Genomic DNA, 4,750 nt, shown 5'->3' on the forward strand with positions numbered 1-4,750 from the left:
TAGGGCTGACCCTTGTTGTTAATTAAGTACCCTTTGGTAATGTGTATTCGTATAGCCATGCGAAAATGGCTCGTATATTTCGAAGTATAACATTATGGTCTTGTGATACGGTTATTAAGTGGTGTGGAAATGTTTGGTAACAACTAGCCATTGGAATGGCCAATCATGGTCCTATTGGTGCTACGTACGTCATGGCTAATCGGGATTACCCTTGATAATAATGTGTGTCAATTTGCTATTTGATTCATGGAAAATTATGAAATAGGTAAAATTTACCTTAAAATAGATGCTGACAGCAGTAGTGTCATAAGTTGGAAAAATCACTAAAAATAGTAGGAATGGAATTAAATAGTGAATAAATTATGTAATAGAATCTTGATGAGTCTATTTTCATATGAAAGAAACGGAACGACCATATGAGCCGTATTTTATGAGGTGTTTAAGTTTTCGTGAAACAGGGCCAGAGCGATTTCTGGATCCCCTGTCTTGACTTTGGAAATTCACTATAAATTAACCCGAGATAATTAGAAGTCATGCTCTATATGTACAGATTCCTTTTTGAGTCTAGTTTCATTAGAAACAAATGGAATAAGTATTGAAGCCCTGTACAGGGAGATATCTAAGTCGTAATGCATGAAGGTCAGAGTAGTCGAACCCTGAAACAGGGGAGACTTTAACTAATAAACTGTACTAATTGGCTTGACCAAAAATTCTAGAAAAAAATTTGTAGATGGATATATGAGTATAGTTTCGGGAAAAATTTACGGAATCGGTTTTTGAGTTTTGGAAATCGAGATATGATTTTTAAAGTAACTGTGATGCAGTTAGCCAGCTTGTCTGGAAATTTTAAAATGAACTGTGTAAGTAAATGAATTAAGTCCGTTAACACCTCGTGTTCGACTCCGGAAACGGTCTCGGGTACAGGGCGTTACTATTAAATTGGTATCATAGCTACGGTTTAGTCGATTCTAGGACTACCGTAATACGTTCGGGTTTAGCTATACATGCCATTATGTGTTTATTGATAGTGTGGTGATTTCTGACGGTTAAAACATGTGTTTACTTATAGTAATGGATCCCGATCCCAACCGAGCGATAGCTGATGATGTTGAGAGTGTAGCGCCTGCTCCCGCGCAAGGGACAGCGCCGGCGGACTCTCAACCTATTGCTAGTAATCAGAATGATGCTGTTCCACAACCCCCATTCCCGACCAATACAACCCCTGCACCTGCGATACCTCCGGTAACTGACCAGATAAGGTTAAATAAGCCCCCAGTTGACAGAATCCGAAAAGACGAGGCTACTGAATTTAAGGCTACAGACAGCGATGATGCCGAGCAAGCTGAATTTTGGTTGGACAACACTATTCGGGTACTTGATGAACTATCTTGCACACCCGATGAATGCCTTAACTGTACTATCTCCTTGCTACGAGATTCTGCCTATTATTGGTGGAATACGTTGATTTCTGTTGTGCCCAGAGAGCAAGTAACTTAGGAGTTTTTCCAAATCGAGTTTCGAAAAACGTATATCAGCCAGAGATTCATTGATCAAAAACGGAAAGGATTTCTTGAACTTAAACAAGGTTCCATGTCGGTTACTAATTATGAACGAAAGTTTGTAAGGCTTAGTTGCTACGCTCGAGAATGCATTTCCTCAGAAGCCGTAATGTGCAAAGGTTTCGAAGATGGACTGAACGAAGATATAAAATTGTGTGTTGGCATTTTAGAAATCAGAGAATTTGTGGTACTTGTCGAGCGAGCTTGCAAAGCCGAATAGCTCAGTAAGGCGAAAAGAAAAGCTGATATGGGAGCAAAGGAGTTTCGTAAGAGATCTTCGGGGAAGCCCTTTCAACAGTCATCGAAGAAATTTAGAGATGATTTAGGCCGATCTAAAGACACTTTGGGCTTTTCTAGACGAGATCGTGATCGACCCCCTGTGAGTACACGAGTCACTTCGGTTGCCAGTGTTGGAAATGATCGTTGGGACAGGACAGAGTGCCAGTATTGTGGTAAATGGCATTCGGAGAGTTGTAGATTCCATGACCGCTCCTGTTATAAGTGCGGAGCAGCTGACCACTTTATCAAGAATTGCCCAAGACTGTCTGAACAGAATGTAAATCAGAGTGGGAAACCGGGTGCTACTATTGCTCAAGGTAGACCATCTAAAAATGCGGGGAATGCTAGTGGCAGTCAGAGAGGATCTAGAGATGTTACTACCAGATCTGAGGCTCGTGCTCCTGCTAGGGCTTATGCTATACGTGCACGCGAGGATGCTTCTTCGCCTGATGTTATTACCGGTACTTTCACTCTCCTTGATACTAATGTGATTGCATTGATTGACCCTGGTTCTACTCATTCTTATATATGTGAGACTTTAGCATCCAGTAAGACTTTACCTGTTGAGTCTACTGAGTTCGTTATTAGAGTGTCGAATCCCTTGGGTCATTATGTGCTTGTTGATAAGGTGTGTAAGAAATGCCCCCTAGTAATTCGAGGTTCCTGTTTCTCGGCTGACTTGATGCTTTTACCGTTTGATGAATTTGATGTTCTTCTTGGTTTGGATTGGTTAACCGTACATGATGCAGTTGTGAATTGCAAAAGTAAGACTATTGATTTGAGGTGTGCAAATAATGAGATAATCCGAGTTGAGTCTACTGTCTTGAATGGATTGCCAACAATAATATCCTCGATGTTAGCTCAAAAATATGTGAGTAAGGGGTGTGAAGCGTATCTTGCGTACGTACTTGATAATAAAGAATCAGGAAAGAAACTTGAGTCGGTACCAGTGGTTTGTGAATATTCGGATGTTTTTCCCGAAGAATTACATGGGTTACCACCTGTTCGGGAGGTAGAGTTTGGCATCGAACTTGTACCTGGGACTACACCGATTTCGATAGCTCCGTATCGTATGGCACCAACGGAATTAAAGGAATTGAAAGCTCAGTTGCAAGAGTTGACGGATAGAGGTTTCGCTCGACCAAGTTTCTCACCATGGGGTGCACCAGTATTGTTTGTGAAAAAGAAGGACGGAACCATGAGGTTGTGCATCGACTATCGTCAGCTAAATAAAGTGACAATAAAGAATAAATATCTGTTACCGCGTATTGATGATTTGTTTGATCAACTAAAGGGAGCCTCAGTGTTTTCAAAGATAGATTTGAGATCGGGCTATTATCAGTTGCGAATTCGGGATTCGGATATACCCAAAACTGCTTTCAGAAGTAGATACGGTCACTACGAGTTCTTAGTGATGCCGTTTGGGCTCACTAATGCCCCTGCGGTATTTATGGATTTGATGAATCGGATCTTCAGACCGTTTTTGGATCGGTTTGTAGTTGTGTTTATCGATGATATTTTGGTCTATTCGAGAAATGAAACCGATCATGCTGAACACCTGGGATTAGTGTTGCAGATTTTACGGGATAAGCAGTTATATGCTAAGTTCAGTAAGTGTGAGTTCTGGTTAAGAGAGGTTAGCTTCTTGGGTCATGTGGTATCTGCATCGGGTATTCGAGTTGATCCGAGCAAAATTTCAGCCATACTTAACTGGAAGCCCCCGAGAAATATTACTGAGGTTCGGAGCTTTTTGGGACTTGCCGGTTACTACAGACAGTTTGTAAAGGGTTTCTCAATGATAGCCACACCAATGACGAAGCTACTTCAGAAAGATGTTAAGTTCGAATGGTCAGAAAAATGTCAAAAAAGTTTCGATCAACTAAAAACTTACTTGACTGAAGCTCCAGTGCTAGTGCAGCCTGAATCAGGCAAAGAGTTTGTCATTTACAGTGACGCATCCTTACTTGGGTTGGGTTGTGTATTGATGCAAGAAGGTCGAGTTGTAGCGTATGCGTCGAGGCAATTGAAGCCACATGAGAAAAAATTATCCAACCCATGATCTCGAATTAGCTGCCATTGTATTCACTTTGAAAATATGGAGACACTACTTATTTGGTGAGAAGTGCCATGTATTTTCGGATCACAAAAGTCTCAAATATTTGATGACTCAAAGAGATTTGAATCTGCCACAAAGACGTTGGCTCGAGTTGTTAAAAGATTATGAGCTTGTCATTGACTATCACCCGGGAAAGGCTAATGTGGTTGCGGATGCCTTAAGTCATAAATCACTGTTTGCTTTACGAGCGATGAATGTACATTTGTCGGTTCTATCCGATAATGTGTTAGTAGCAGAAATAAAAGCCAAACCATTGTTGATTCATCAAATTCGTGAAGCTCAGAAAGTCGATGATGAATTGGTTGCAAAACGGGCTGAATGTGTTTCGAATAAGGAATCAGAGTTTCAAATTGATGATGATGATTGTTTGAGGTTCAGAAGTCGTTTGTGTGTTCCAAGAAATTCAGAACCTATTTCGACAATTCTGAACGAAGCTCATTGTAGCCAAATTTCAATTCACCCGGGGAGTACGAAAATGTACAACGATCTGAGACGTCAGTTTTGGTGGCATGGTATGAAACGAGACATTTCCAATTTTGTTTCGAAGTGTTTAATATGTCAACAAGTGAAAGCGGAACATCAAGTGCCTACAAGATTACTTCAGCCGATCATGATACCCGAGTGGAAGTGGGATTGAGTCACGATGGATTTTGTATCTGGCTTGCCATTGTCATCAAGCAAGAAAGATGCAATCTGGGTTGTTGTTGATAGACTGACAATGTCGGCTCCTGTACGTACGGATTATTCCCTTGACAAGCTAGCTGAAATGTATGTATGTCAGATTGTAAGGTTACAT

Source organism: Gossypium hirsutum, chromosome A08, assembly GCF_007990345.1.
Source record: "Gossypium hirsutum isolate 1008001.06 chromosome A08, Gossypium_hirsutum_v2.1, whole genome shotgun sequence".
Classification (NCBI taxonomy): Eukaryota; Viridiplantae; Streptophyta; class Magnoliopsida; order Malvales; family Malvaceae; genus Gossypium; species Gossypium hirsutum.